The sequence below is a fragment of the Erinaceus europaeus genome, chromosome 10, assembly GCF_950295315.1.
Source record: "Erinaceus europaeus chromosome 10, mEriEur2.1, whole genome shotgun sequence".
Taxonomy (NCBI): Eukaryota; Metazoa; Chordata; class Mammalia; order Eulipotyphla; family Erinaceidae; genus Erinaceus; species Erinaceus europaeus.
In genome coordinates, this window is record NC_080171.1 from 112,875,891 (window position 1) to 112,892,291 (window position 16,401).

Consider the following 16,401-nt stretch of genomic DNA (forward strand, 5'->3'; position numbering starts at 1 on the left):
TGTGAAGCAGGGCTTCCTTCAGGTGTCTCTCTGTCTTCCCCGCTCTCTACCCCTCCTCCTCCCAATTTCTGGCTGTCTCGATCCAATAAGTAAATAAAATAATTTTTTAAAAAAGTCCCCAGATAGAAGGCTGGCAAACTTCCTATGGAAGCGAAAAGATTTCTGAGCACAGCGACCGCCCCTAGAAACAGGATGAGGGGGTTGGGGGGAAGGGGAGAGGCTGGAAGAAAGAGGAGGGTTTCGGGGGTGTCTGGGGGTACCAGTAGTCCAAAGCAAGGCAGTACATTCCAGGGCAGAGCAAAAGGGGCCACGGGGGTCTCTGGAGAGAGGCGGGGGTGTTGGGGGAGGGTCGGCTTCAGTTTCCTGTCTGGGATTTGCCCAGGTTTCCAGAGGAGCCTGGGACATTTCTTCCCTGGAGCTGGGAGCAAATGCTTTTGGGGGCCGGCTTGTACAAGCATGGGCACGTATCCTGCTAAGGCAAAGAGAGCGAACTTCCAGCACTGGTGCGGCCTCGGGATGAGGTTGGCGCCACTGGCCTGTCCCGGGGGTCACTGGGTTCTTCCCCGTCTTTGGACTCACATAGTCCTGCCTGTCTCTCTGGTGGTAGAGGTCGACCTGCCAATGCCCAGGTCCAGCAAAGAAGCAATTACAGAAGCCAGAACTCCCACCTTCTGCACTCCAAATAGAATTTGTTCCATACTCCAGTGGGGGAGAAACCATAGGTGGAGATCACCAGAGGGCTCTGAACTCCAAATCCATTAAGAACCAAAGAGAGAAGAGAAAAAAAGGGAGGGGCATTTCTGAAATAGTAATAGGTGGAGCTGTGATTTAAAATGGATGAGAAGGCAGAATCATATAAAAATGGGAAATACATATGTATATACATATATATATGATTATAGAAATAATAGTTTACCCTTACCTGTGAGCTTGTGAGAACCACTGCAAGTTTCAAATAGAGGAAATGTGTACATAGAACTCTGGTGGTGGGAATGGTGTGAATTGTTACCCTGTTATCTTGTAATTTTATAAACAATATTAAATCACTAATAAAATATTTATTTCTTAAAATCCTGCCTGTCTGAGCCCCTGGTAAGCCTCTTCAGCATCACAGACTTCAGTCAGACTGGCCCACAGTGTCTGTGCAAGCTTCCAGAAGCCATTTCGGCCCCCAGCTGCAAATGGGATGGACTATGCCTCCAGTTCCCACTCCTACAGCACCCAGTGAAGAGGAGGCGGGGTGGGGTATTGCTGCTGCTGCAGAAACACGAAGCCACAGAAGAAATACTGCAATTCTTCACAGCAGGCTTCCCCAAGGGTGTCACCAAGACTGAACAGACATCAAATTCCTGGAACTCCTCTTTGAACAAGGGCTCTGTGCCCTCCATGGATTTCTGGTCCTGGGTGACCTTTCCACACAATTTTCTCACTGACCCCATTCTGTACCCCTGCTGTTTCTCAGCCCTGGGCTTTAAAACCCAGACTCTGATCTACAACCAACAATCCCCGCCCGCCCCCCCCCCCCACTCCCTCCTCAGGAAACCAGCTCTCGCTGTGTCTGTTAAACAACCCTCATCCCTAGCCCACCCCAATCCTGGTCAACAGAAAACTTTTAAAAATTATTTTTAATGTTTTATTGGTGAGTTCTTCTTCTTCTAGCGTTTGCCCTTCTTCGTAGCCAGTCAACAGCGTCAGGTTGAGCCTGATGTCTGCTTGTTGCTGGCTTTGAAAGTGACTGGGATACATGTGGATTCAGTCAGCTAGGAAGGATCCTCAGTTTCCCCAATAAATGGGTACTCACGGGATGCACCACGAGAAGGTCGATCCAATGCATCCAATGCATTGGATCCAATGCATCCAATGAGTTAATAATGATTAACAAGCTTGTAAGATAAGAAAGGTATAATTCTATACAGTTCCCACCACCAGAGTTCCATGCCCCATCTCCTTCACTGGAAGCTTCCCTATTTTTCGTCCCTCTGGAGTATGAACCAAAATTCTTTACAGGGTACAGAAGGTGGAGGGTCTAACTTCTGTATGCTTCTCCACTGGACATGGATGTTGGCAGTTCGATACATTTCCCCCAGCCTCTTTCTATCTTTCCCTAGTGTAGTAGGGTTCTGGGAAGATCAGTCTTTGGGACACACTGGTGAGGTTGTCTGCCCAGGGAAGTAAGGATGACATCATAATAGTGTTTGCAAGTTGGTGGCTGAAAGGCAGTAAGATATAAAGCAGGACAAATTGTTTAATGAACAGGAACCCAAAGGTAAGAATAGAGCAGATGAAATTAGGGGTCTTCTTGTGGGAAGAAGCTAGGAAGTCTATTTTAGGTTTAGTCCAAGGGGCTCTTGATTTAAATAATTTTTGCTGGAGCCTGATAGCTAACATGCAGGTAGACTAAAATTATTGTCTGGGAAGATGATGTCAGAGTTGAGAATTGGGCTAGATTAGGGTAGACAGTAGTCCCAAACATAAGGAAAGTATATAAATACCATTGACTGTTTACCCCATCAATCTGAGCTAGGTCCCATATGTGTTTCTATTAACACAGGAACCTGTGTAATGTGTGTGAGTCCTTGTCAGTCTGAGCTCATAGTCCATGGTCACAGGTGGGAACATTCTAGGCTGCACTCACTTCAGGACCAGTCTTCCTCGAGTGGTAGAGTAGGCTGAAAGCCTCTCTTTGGAGAATGGGGCAGTCCCTAACATTGCTATTCTGTGGTGAAGGCAAAGTCCTGAACAGAAAAGTTCTTATAAACAAGTGGAAGCTCATAGATGTAGTTGTTATTGGGGGTGAGGGTGGGGTAGGGGAATTCCCAGATGAAATAATTACACATACAGGTGATGCAATGCACTCAGGGAAAAAGGGTGAAGGCCTGGTGAATGACAGTACTCCCTGAACAAGGAAAGCATACTCTGTTTTCACCTCCTCACCTTTGCAGTGACATCAAACGGAGCACCGAACTTCACAGAGGAGTCAAACCTAATTCCATGAATTCTGAATCAACTTGACTTATGACAGAGAAATAAGTGCCAATGCTATGTTCTTTCTAAAAGAAAAAAAAAATGCTTGAGTTTGAATCCAAAGTCAGTAAATCAAAGGGCCCCATCCACTTTCAGTTTACAGAAAGAGAAAGAGGCACAGAGCAAATGACACCAAGGAGAAACAACAAAGGAGTCCAGAGCATGGGGATCCTGTATTCCACTGGTCTGCTCACTTCCACAAAATCAATGTCTGTAGCGGACTGCGGATAGTTTTGGGATAAAGGTGGCACAGGTGAGAGCTCATGCCTCCAGACATGTGAGACTCTTGAGTTCAATCCCCAGCCCTACCACAGGAACAACAAGGGCAGTGCCAAGAACTCCATAAATGGTAGAGTGAGTGTTTGATGCCTCTTCCTCTCCCTCTTTTTCTCCCTTTCCTTCTCCCTCTTTCTCTCCCTCTCCTTCTCTCTCCTTTTCTCTCCCTCTACTCATCCCTCTTTCTCTTAAGAAAAGAAAAGTAAAGTATAAGTATAAGTAGGTCACGAGGACAGGAGACAGCCTGGTGACTTGTAAGTGCTCAAGGCCTCCCAGTTCAATCCCTGGTGCTTCCATTTAAGAATGAAGGATACTGAAAGGAGAAACATTCACCATTCTGAGGATGAACCTTGATCAAGTCCTGGTTTGATTTACCAGCATAACAATTTGGAGGCTACTTTAATATAAGTGATGGATTGAATATGATTATAGGGCTGTTGTGGACTTTATTAAATGTGATAATAACAAAACAGTTTTCTAGGAGAATGAACTCGTTTTTAGTGATGGCTACTGATGATGTATTTAAAGGTGAAATGTCTTCATGTCTACAACTTAAAAAAACAAACAACTATTTTTTTTAACCAGCAGGGCCACCACTGAGATTCAGCACCAGCACAACTACCCCCCCCCCCTTTTTTATAGAGATTGAGAGACTGAGAGCAGGAGAGAGATAGACAGAGAAGGGGAAGGCACTGCTCCTCCTACCTGCTGTTTTCAAAACTTACCCCCTTTAGGCATTCCAACGTGGTGGCCTGAGAAGACAGCATACTGGCTGAGGTCCTGAGGTTTTAAGGTTCTGAGGTTCTGAGGCCCTAGGTTCAGTTCTTAGCACCTCCAAAAGCCAGAGCTGTGTGGTGCTTTGGTGCCTCTCTCTTTGTATCTTTCTCTCTGTGTCTTTCTCTTTCATTAAAATAACAAATAACATATATATATATATCATCCACATCTGTATACTTTTAGAAATATGTGACCCTATAGTTGAATAAATAAATTACATACAGTGATATATGAAGTACGTATTAAAACATATTTATTTGAAATTTTTGAAAAGAAATGAATTCACGGGGCTGGATGGTGGTGCACCTGGTTGAGAACACATGATACAATGCGCAAGGACACAGGTTCAAGTCCCCATTCTCCACCTGCAGGGGGAAAGATTCATGAGTGGTGAAACAGTGCTGCAGGTGTCTCTCTATCTCTCTTCCTCTCTACCCCTCCTTCCCTCTTAATTTCTGGCTGTCTCTATCCAATACATAAATAAAGATAATTTAAAAAATGAATTCACTTCTACTATACACACTGTCACCTACAGTCTTAAAGTAGGAGCAGTTGAAAGAATATCCCATTTGAAGTCTCTCTTTACCACCCCCCCCCCCAAAAAAAAAAGTTTGTCCAGCAGAGCAGAGGCATTTGTGGGAATATGTGTTCCCCTGGGAGAACTGAGCGGCTGAAGTTTCAGACTCTTGCACATACAAAGGAAAGTCCTAGTCCCCCCACTTCTGCTTCTTCCCTCCCGACTTTTGCCTCCTCGTTCCCAGAATGATGACTCTGTTCAAAGCGGAAATCACTGTGCGCTCCGAGTGCTGTTTGAAGACCCATCACAGTCTTTACCTGTTACAAACAACAACAACAGGGGCCAGGTGGTGGCACGCCTAGTTGAGTGCACATACTATAGTGTGCAAGGACCCGGGTTTGAGCCCCTGGTTTCCACCTGCAGGGGGAAGCTCTGCACATGGGGAAGCAGGACTGCAGGTGTCTATCACCCCCTTCCCTCTTGATTTCTGGCTGTCTCTATCCAACAAATAAGAAGATTTAAAAAAAGGTAGTGGGGTAGGGTAGGGTAGGGTGGGGTGGGGTGGGGTGGGCAGGTGATGGTTCATTCAGTTGAGTGCACATGTTAACCATTCAAGGACCCATGTTCAAACCCGTGTCCCCACCTGCAAGATAGAAGCGTCAGGAGTGGTGAATCAGTGCCACAGGCATCTCTGTCTCCTTCCCTGTCTCCTCCTCCCCTCTTGATGTCTCTCTATCTTACCAAATAAAAGAGAGATTAAAAAAAAAAGGGAGGGGGCTGGACTATGGGTGTGGTGGCGATAACACTGGTGGCAATAAAAAAAATGTACATTTTCAGCTTTTAGAGGTTGATTCTCCAGTGTGCACTGGGAAGCACTACGGGAACATGGTGTGAGTTCACACAGGTGGATGAACCTGTGGAGTGGTTCTGGGTGTGGGCCACCATAGACAGGATTCCTGGGGAGCCTCAGGTCTTAAGGTTATTGGCTGATGAGCATGAATGAAGTGATTTACACAGAACTGGAGAGAAGGAGCTTTAAAGCACTGAACGGGGCCGATGAGATGGTTCAACAGGTGGATGGAACACCTGCCTTTCACACTGGAGGCCTGGGATGTGATCCAGGACCTCATGAAAGCACCCAAAGCAGGGACAGGTTGATCTCTATGTTTGGGGCAGTGGTGCTTTGGTGTTTCTGTCGTTCCAACTCTCCTTTTCTCCTTACCTCTTTCATCAAAATATGCAGAATAGGGTGGGGGTAGATAGCATAGTGGTTATGCAAAGACACTCATGCCCAGGTTCAATCCCCTGCACTACAGTTTGCCAGAGCTAAACAGTGCTCTGGTTTTTTTAAAAAAATAAGATGCAGAATAGAAAATTTGTGCCTCAGCAGAAGGGAGTCATCACAAGGGCCAGAATTCATTCTCTGGTACCACATAATAATAATTTTTTTAAAAAAAATAAAACATGAATATGGATATCCGTTTGCAAAAAGAAACTTGAGCTTTTGTGCAGTAACCCTGCCAAAACCCAGATGAAGCCTGTGGCTCCCTGCCAGAATTCCTTCAAAAGCATTTATTGATGGGGATACTCATCATCGGGACCTCACTGCTTTCATTTGATTTCCTTAATCCTCATATGGCCTGCCCCATCTCAATGTTATTCTGAAAATAGTTTTTACTTGTTTTGGGGGGGTATTATTGATTTAAAAGTCTGATAATGTTTTAGAAGTGCCATTTCTTATCTCCTCAAAAATGGGTGAGACTACCTCTACCCCAAAACACCGCTATCTGTTCACCAAAACTCACTGGGGCACCCTCTCCTCACACAACCCCTCCGGCCCTCTTCTTTAACTTCACTTTTGCAGTCTGAATTCATACTCTCAGTCTCAAACTTTGCTTATTTTCCTTGCTTTGTTTGTTTATCCCTGATGAGTGAGGTTATTGGATATTTTCATTTTTTTTAATATTTTTAAAAATATGTATTTATTCCCTTTTGTGTCCCTTGTTATTTTATTGTTGTAGTTATTATTGATGCCATTGTTGTTGGATAGGACAGAGAGAAATGGAGAGAGGAGGGTAAGACAGAAAGGGGGAGAGAAAGACAGACACCTGCAGACCTGCTTCACCACCTGTGAAGGGACTCCCTGCAGGTGAGGAGCCCGGGGCTCAAACTGGGATCCTTACGGTGGTCCTTGCGCTTTGCACCACATGTGCTTAACCTGATGCACTACCTCCTGACTCCCGGATATTTTCATTTTATACAAAGTCACCATACTATTTCTTGTAGGTCTTGTTTAGTGGTAATGGGTTCCTTTAGCTGTTACTTGTTAGAAATACTCTTCATCCCTCCTTCAAACTTGAACAATAATATAACAGAATAAAATATTCTTGGGTATTTTATATTTGAGACTTTGGAAAAAAAAATCCTTCCAGTCCTTTCCAGCCTCTAGAGTTTCTGTAGAGAAACCAGCTAGGAGCCTTATGGGGTTTCCCTTGTAGATGATGCTGCTTATCTCTAACAGTCTTTAGAATCCGTTTTGCCTTTGATCTTTGCCATTGAATCTACTATGTGTCTTGGTGAACTTAGGTTTGGATTGATTTTCTTGGACTTCTTTGAGATTCCTGAATCCGAGGTTCTATCTCTATTTAGGGAAAAAATTTCAGCTAATGTTTTCTTAGATATGAATTCTGTCTTCTTTCTTTTTCTTCCATCTCCTTTTCCTTCTGGTGCCCCTATGACATGGATGTTGTTCCTCATGATATTGCTCCATAATTCTCTTATTATCTTCATTTATTTTTATTAGATTTTTTTTCTTTGGTTGGGAGTGACTTCTTCTCCCTTGACTTCCTACTCTTCCATTGAACTGTTGGCATCAGCCTTCTTGCAGGTATTCATGTCTGCTATGTCTAGTTTTTTCTCTCATTCACTGCACTCTTCATTCCTCTGATCACTGTTACATTTTTTTCTTTTGTACAGTTTCCTTCATCATTTCTCTGAATTTGTTGTGGTCCTCTTCCACAGATCAAAGTTTTGTGAGCAGTTTTTGGATCATAGCTTTGAAGACCTCATCAGAGGATTTACAAAAGCTCTGTTGAATTTGGGGGTTTTCGGGAGTTGGGTGGTAGCACAGCAGGTTAAGCGCATGTAGTGCAAAGCGCAAGGATTGGCTTTAAGGATCCTGGTTCGAGCACCCAGTTCCCCACCTGCAGAGGAGTCATTTCACAGGTGGTGAAGCAGGTCTGCAAGTGTCCATCTTTCTCTTCCCCTCTCTGTCTTCCCCTCCTGTCTCCATTTCTCTCTGTCCTATCTAACAGCGATGACATCAATAACAACGACAATAATAACTACAACAACAATTAAAAAAAAGAATTAAGGGTTTTCTTCAACTTGTTGTCTTGCTCCGTCATTGCAGTTGCTTTATTCTGTCTCCTCATTATGTTGAGCTCTCCACGAAGACCAGCAGTCTATGTTTGAGCAGGTCTAGGTAGTGGCTAAGAATCCTTGGTCACAAGTGCTTGTCTAAAACCGTCTTGCCAAGATTCTGCCAAGTGCATCACAAACTGGTGGAAAGACTCTGGTAATCTCCACCAATGATGTGTTTCTCTGTGGATCCACCCCAGGGCCCCAATTCTATGGGGATTATGTTCTGCAGTGGCTACTTTCTTCTGTCTGATATTTTCAACTAATTGATATCTTTTGTTTCTGATTATCTCACCATCACCACTGTAAAGTTGTGGATGCTTTTTTTTTTACTATTTTTTTCTTTATTGGAGGGGGATTAATGGTTTATAGTCAACAGTAAAATATAGTAGTTTATACATGTGTAACTTTTCTCAGTTTTCCATATAAAAATTCAACCCCCTCTAGGTCCTCCTCTGCCATCAGGCTCCAGGAGCTGAACCCTCCCCCACCTCCCACGCCAGACACCTTTACTTTGGTTGCAATACACCTACTCCAGTCCAAGTTCTGCTTTGTGTTTTCCCGTCTGTTCTTATACTTCAACTTCTATCTGTGAGTGGAACCATTCCATACTCATCCTTATCATTCTGGCCTATGTCACTTAACATGATTCTTTCAAGCTCCATCTAAGACGAGGTAAAGAAGGTTAATTCACCATTTTTAATAGCTGAGGAGCATTCCATTGTATATATAGACCACAACTCATCTGTTGTTGGACATCTGGGTTGCTTCCAAGTTTTGGCAATTACAAATTGTGCTGATATGAACCTAGGTATGCACAGATCCTTTTGGATAGATGTGTTTGGTTCCTTAGGATATATCTTCAGGAGAGGAATTTCAGGATCATAGGGTAGGGTGTACACAGTTTCAACAGAGTGAAGCTAGGTGTAGTGGATAGCTGCAGAAGTAGTTGTATCATGAAGACAGCAACGTCAGGGGGGAGGTTGCAGTGTGCAGTAGCAATGGAGGTAGTGGCAGCAGTGGCAAAAGCCTAGCCTGGTTGGATAGGTGACTGTGATGTAGGTAGCCAGCTGGCAACAGTCATCAGTGGCAGAGGCCAGACCAGGGTAGGCACCAGCACCAGCAGCAGCAGCAGCAGCAGCAGCAGCAGCACCAGCACCAGCAGCAGCAGCAGCAGCAGCAGCAGCAGCACCAGCACCAGCAGCAGCAGCAACAGCAGCAGCAGCACCACCAGCAGCAGCACCAGCAGCAGCAGCAGCAGCAGCAAAAGCTGGACCAGCTCAGTGGCAGAGCTGAGGGCCCAGTAAAACAGACAACTGCAGATGGTGGGGTCCTGGCTAGGTGGTATTGAATCAAGCAGAGAGCAGATCTTTATCTTTGAAATAAAAGTCTGTCTGGGGGGACGGGGCGGCAGTGCAGCAGGTGGCACAAAAGCACATAGATCTGGCGTTAGGATCCTGGTTCGAGTCCCCGGCTCCCCACCTACAGGGGAGTTGCTTCACAGGCTGTGAAGCAGGTCTGCAGGTGTCTATCTTTCCTCCTCTCTGTCTTCCCTTCTTCTCTTGATTTCTCTCTGTCCTGTCCAGCAACAACGACAGCAATGACAACAATAATGATAATATCAAGGGCAACAAAAGGAAAAAAACAGCCTCCAGGAGCAGCGGATTTGTAGAGCTGACACCAAGCCCCAGCAATGGCCCTGGAGATTATATATATATTTAAAAGTCTCTCTGCCCTTGCCACCTGGACTCTGGACTATTTTTTTCTCTTTTATTGGCAGTTTATTTAAGCTCAAATCTCATTTCTCTGCTGGCTCTCCCCTGTATGCTGTAGTTTTTGTTGTCAGCCTGCCCCTGTCCTTTGCCCTTTCTTAGTGTCAGTCAGGAAACAACAGACTCCAGAACTGCTCTGTTGCCACTTCATATTTTGCTCAAACATATAGCTATGTGTATATGTGTGCTCATGGACCTATAAAATGTGTATGTGAATATGTATGTCTGTGAATGTGTGTGTGTGTGTGTGTGTGTGTGTGTGTGCACTGCACAGCAGTTGTATTCCTGTGTGGTAGAGAATGTGTCTAACCCTCTATGGAAGAGGATTACATATCTTGCACTATTATAAGAAATAAATATTTGGTTCTTGTTTCTAGTTTTTGGCACAGAGCTTCTGCAAAGCTTGACTTTGCTGTCTTCTAATGAGATGACTGGCGGGGACTGAGCCAGCTTCAGGATGGGGTCTGGCTGAGAGAGAACCAACCATATGATCAGAGGGTTGGAAATTTCAGCCTGGCCCCCAACATCCAGGGAAAGGAGAAGGGCTGGATATCCAGCTAATCACCAGTGGCCAATTATTTATCAACAATGCCTACATGATGAAACCTCAAAAACAAAAACAAACAAACAAAAAACCCAAACAGTGGGTTTGCGGAGTTTCCAGGTTGGTGACTTTATGGTGGATGATGGCATGCCCATCGTTCCATTTCCCCTTCCCTTGCCCTGTTCATCTCCTTCATTTGGCTTTTCCTGTCTTGCATCCTTTACAACAAGACAGTGAATGTAAATAAAGTGGCTCTTGAGTTTTGCCAGCTGTTCTTTCTTTTTTTTAATATTTTTTTTGTAATTTTATTTATTTATCTTCCCTTTTGTTACCCTTGTTGTCTTTTTATTGTTGTTGTAGTTGATGTCGTCGTTGTTGGATAGGACAGAGAGAAATGGAGAGAGGAGGGGAAGACAGAGAGGAGGAGAGAAAGACAGACACCTGCAGATCTGCTTCACCGCCTGTGAAGCGACTCCCCTGCAGGTGGGGACCCGGGGGCTCGAACCGGGATCCTCATGCCAGTCCTTGTGCTTATGCGCTTAACCCGCTGTGCTACCACCCGACTCCCGGCAGTTGTTCTTCAGAGTGAGCAAAGCAGAGGAGGATGTGAGGGCCTCTGGACTTGTGGCTGGTGAGGCAGATGTTTCAGTGGGAGCAGACAGGGCGATGTGAACTCTGCCTGGGGAGAGTTAGTTCAGTATGCCTCTACGTGTGAGTGTGTGTTTCCGGGAGAAGTCAGCGTTCTGGGATCAGCAGGAGAAAGAGCAGGCTGGGTGGAGGCATTCTGGTTCTCTCCATTGTTTTGGGAGGAGAGTTGCCAGAAAGAAGGTTGGCGGCGATGACCGCCTTGAATCCCACAAACTGGATAGCTCAGTTTTCAGCAGCCCTGATGCTGAGTCAGATCAGTTCCCCAAAGTGCTGTGTCCTGGAGGAAGCCCGGAGGGACTGTGGGACAACTGCTTGCTGGAACTCTGTGCACAGAGAGGATCTCTGGTGAAATGCAGGAAGAACACTCCACTGTGCTCATCCAGTCACTCACAGGAGGCAGGGGACAGGGTGGCTGCATACAAACCTGCCTGTGCTCTGCTTCGACTGGTTCCGTTATCCCTCCTGTGCCTCTGGCTTTTTGAACAAGTTTGCGACACCGCTGAATAGCCTTGCTTTCCAAGGGTTTGCATGCTGGCAGCGGGGAAAGAGGGTGGCAACAAATTCAGCAATCGTTGTCGATTTCCTCACTCCTTCAAGTTCAAAGGACTGTGGGTTTTAAGCAGAAACGACTGACTCAGATTTGATGGAACAGTATGGGCAAACACCAGCAAAAACAAAACAAAACAAAAATTGGTGCTGACTCTAGCCAGGCATTGCTCTAAGCTTTTCACATGGAGTGACTCTCTCATACTTACAATCACCCTAGGAACTCAGCACCAGTATCACCCCATCTTCCAGATGGAAAACCAAGGCAAAGAAATAATTGTATATCTGGCCCAAGTAACCCAGGTGGTACTGGCAGAGCCATGTTCGGTTGGAGTTTGTTGATCTAAGCTGGAGGTCCACACCTCCTGAAAGGTACTGGGTTGGCCTTTGTATGTGGATGCCCAGTTCCTTGGGCACCTGTAAAGAGATCTAGGACTGGGCGGCTAAGCTAAACTTCTCTTGGCAATAAAAGGACAGGCAACGGTGGAGGACAGGCACCACCTGCTGACCCCAAGTCCTGCCAATTCTGACATCTTCTCTGTTTTGAACTGAGTATAGTTAGTTTATTTTGATTTTATTATTGATTTAATAAAGGTCAACATGACTGTAGAGTAAGAGGGGTACAATTCCACACAATCCCCACCACCAAATTTCCACATCTCATCCCCTCCACTGGAATCTTTAATGTTCTATATCTCTCTGGAGTATGGACCCAAGGTCATTATGGGATGCAGAAGGTGGAAAGTCTGGCTTCTATAATTGCCTCTCTGCTGGACATGGACATTGGTAGGTTGATCCATACCCTCAGCCTGTCTCTCTCTTTCCCTAGTGGGGCAGGGCTCTGGAGAGGTGAGGTTCCAGGACATATTGGTGAGGTCGTCTGCCCAGGGAAATCAGGATGGAATCATAGTAAAATCTGCAACTTGGTGACTGAATTGCATTATGATAGAAAGCAGAACAAATTGTTTAATAATCAGGAAGCTAAAGGTAAGAATATAGCAGATGAGATTTGGGGCTCCATTTTGGAAAAACTTAGTAGGTCTATTTTAGGTATATTCCAAAGGGCCCATGACTTAGGTAATTTCTGCCTGAGCCTGACAGCTAAAATGCAGGTGGGCTAAAGGTATTGCCTGGGGAGATATTGTCAGAGTTGGAAATAGGACTAGAAAGATCAGGGAAGAGAGTAGCTCCCAAATATGGGAAAAGTATATAAACACCATTAACTGTAAACCCCATTGATTTGATCTGGGGCCATTATTCAACATAGGAGCCTGTGTAGCCTCTGTGTCCCTATGTATAGCTGAGCTCACATTTCATGGTCATAGCTAGGAACATTTTAAACTACACTCATAGTTTTAAGAAGACTGGATGGATGTCCCACCCAAGTTCTTTGTGGACAGCCCCAGCCCCAGCCCCAGCCGGTGATCATATCCAGCGCAGGTTGGTTGCTGTAGAGCAGAGTAAGATGCTTGCTTCCACCAGCATTTCTGCTTATAAAGGAACTGTTGAACTTCTAAGTGCCAGCTTCTACATCAGGAAACTTGAACATTGTCCCACTGTTTAGTGAGTAAAGTATTAATTATCAGTCACTTCAAAGGATAATAGAAATTTTACTTTAGACAATATACCTGGGGCAATTTTTTTTTCTTTCCATCATAAGTGAATTGAAGCTGTGTGCCAATATTTCTTCTTGGTCCATAAAACATATTATTAAAAGTTGAGTTTAGGAAAGGGAAAAGGCCTCAAGTCAGTAATCTAAGCTTTCACCTTAAGAAATGAGGAAAAGCAAAGCCAAAATAAATCCAAACCAAGCAGAAGGAAGGGCTTAAGAAAGTTTGAACAGGGGCTAGGTGGAGGGACACCCTGTGAAACTTACGCATTGCCTTCATTACGGTGATACAAAACCTGGGTTTAAGCCCCTGACTCCACCTGTAGAGGGGATGTGTCAAGAGTAGTGGGTAATGTTGCAGGTATCTTCTCTCTCTTGCACGCATGCTCTCTCTCTCGTGTGCTCTCTCTCTCTCGTGTGCTCTCTCTCCTCACTCTCTCTCTCTCTCTCTCCCTCCCACACACTTCTATCAAAAAAGAAATAAAGAAAGAGAGAGAGAAAGAACGAAAGAAAGAAAGAAAGAGAAAAAGATCACTGGGAGTAATGGAGTCATTGCATAGGCACAGAATCTCAGTGATAACCCTGCTAATATAAATGGATAAATTAATTAATTAAAACAAAGTAATTGGAGCCCAGGTGGTGGTTCATGTGATTGAACATCCACATTACCATGAACAAGGACTGGGGATCAAACCACTGCTCCCCACTTGCGGGGAGCGGGCAGCGTTTCATGAGTGGTGAAGCAGGTCTACAGGTGTTTGTCTATCTTTCTCTTTTCCTTTCTATCTTCCCATCTCCTCTCAATGTTTCACTGTCCTAGCCAATAAAAATAGAAAGAAAACAAAAAAGGGGGAAAAAATGGCCACCAGGAGCCATGAATTCCTAGTACATGCACTGAGCCCCAGTGACAGCCTTGGTGGCCATAAAAAGCAAAGCAACCCAATAAATAAACGAACACAAACATAGCTATTAATGAAAAGAAGATGTTTAAATATCAATTAATTGACAAGCCTCTAGCAAGACAACAAAGAATAATGAAGGCAGAAATGACCGCCATTAGCTTGGTTACACCTATTAAGATGATTTTTTTTGTAAGTCATGTTTTTCAGTTATCCATACTCCATGTATGATCAAAACAATCTGACAGTTGTCCTTCATCTCACTACTTACTTTATGAAGCATAATCACCTCCAGAACTGTCTCAGATTTCGTGAAAACTACAGTGGTTATTAGAGAGAGGACACAAAACTTTGGTGGTAAATTCAGTGGAACTATGTCTCTGTGATCTCATAATCTTGCAAACCACTATTAAATCACTACTGATAATCATATTAGAAAATAAATTACACCTCTAAGAAATAAAACAGGCCATCAGTACACACCCTGCAGGCATTGGAGGGGCAGCAAAAGGATAGAGCACACCTATTAGAGTTCATACTTTACCACCTACAAGGACACAGGTTCAAGCCCCTGGCCACCACATAGGAGTACCATGCAAAGGGAAACTTCATGAGTGGTGGAGTGGTACTGTGTTTCTGCTTTCTATTTCGCTGTCCCTCACTCTCTATATGGGAAAAAAAAAATCTGTCAGGAGTTGTGGATTTGTGCAGCAGTGAAGACCCAGCAAAAATTTTCCAGCTCTGGCAAGAAAAAAAACAACTTAGAACAACGATGATATAATAAACCAATAATTTGTAAAGTGCTAGATAGCACTCCTCTGTCAATATGAAAATGCATTTTTGAACAGGAAGTGGATTTTATAATTTATACATTCTCAAAAAAGGAAATCTTCAAACATAGGTGGTTTTAAAATTCTACTAAGTTACACAAGAGGAATTAACAGCAACATGATATCTTTCCAAAAATCTAAGGGGTAAGAACACTTTCCTATTCATTCTATTAAAAAAATACTATCCTTATACTCAAATTAGACAAAGACAGCATCAAAAAAACTAATTAAACAATATTCCTCATCATATAGACACATACATTCATAATAGAACACTAGAAAATAAAATCCAAAACCACATAAAAAGAATTATTATCATGACTCACTGGGGTTGGTCCTAAGAATAGAATGTTAGTTAAACAAACTCAAGCAATATAATCCACCATACCAACTCTCAAAACTCAGCATCTAGCAATTCAAATAGAAAATGGACAAGAGGCATGAAGAGGATACGCAGATAGAAGAGAGGCACATGACGAGCTCCTAGGGAAATACAAATAAGGCCACAAAGAGATTTTGCTACATAGTTAGGAGAGCAGAAAAAAAAGTCAATACCATAGGGTTGTGAGGCTGTGGAGAAAATGTATCATTTCTATGGGAGCACAAGTTGGTACTGACAACTTAAACATGCACTACTCTATGACCTGACAGTTGTATTCCTGCAATTTTCATGGTGGAATTAAAACTGTTTCTAGTGGTCCAGGATGTGGTGTAGTGGATAAAACACTGGATTCTCAAGCATGAGGTCCTGAGTTCAATTCCTGGAAGCACATGTATCAGAGTGATGTCTGGTCCTTTCTTTTTCTCCTTCTACCTTTCTCATTAATAAATAAAATCTTAATGACAACAACGAAAAAGCCCATGGTTTCTATAGAAAAATTTGTTCTTGACTGTTTACCATACCTTTATTTGTAATAAATAAAAATTGAAAACATTCCAAACTTTATTTAATAAACCTGGTCAACAGTGATATATACATGCCATGTAATTTTATTCAGCAGAGAAAGGATCAACTGTTAATATACAAAACAATTTGGATGGACCTCAAGGCTACTTGACTGAATGAAATAGTCAATCCCTAGAGATCACCTACTACATAAGTCCCTTTATATACAAAATAGAGGTGGGGAACAGATTAATGAGGAGGGGAGGTAGTGCTAAAAGACAGACGGTGCATGTGTAAAGTTTTATCATAAGGAAGTCTGCTGGTGGTGAGAATATAATAAAATTTCCAAGCTACAAAGAAAATAGATGTATCAACCAAGTAAGAACAGGATTTATGGAAAAAGAATAATCAGGGTAGGAGTAGGGAGGAAATACAAAAGAGGTGAACTTTAAAAAATGCATTAGGTGGGATTTAAATATAAAATAAAAATAGAGTAAAAGGAGGATCAGGTAGCAGTATATGCTATAAAGCGCACACACACTATCATGCTGGAGGGCCAGGGTTCAAATCCCTAGTCCCCAAGAGCAAGGTGGAAGCTTCAGGAGAACTGAAACAGGTCACAGCTCCCCCCCTCCCCCTTTTTACCAGAGCAC

At 43.6% G+C, this 16,401-nt stretch overlaps 1 long non-coding RNA gene across 1 annotated transcript in view; it reads left to right on the plus strand.

The window, feature by feature from the left end:
• The window catches only part of LOC132540788 (uncharacterized), a 496,709-nt gene that overhangs the window by 236,338 nt on the left and 243,970 nt on the right, over positions 1-16,401 (plus strand). The window lies entirely within an intron of this gene.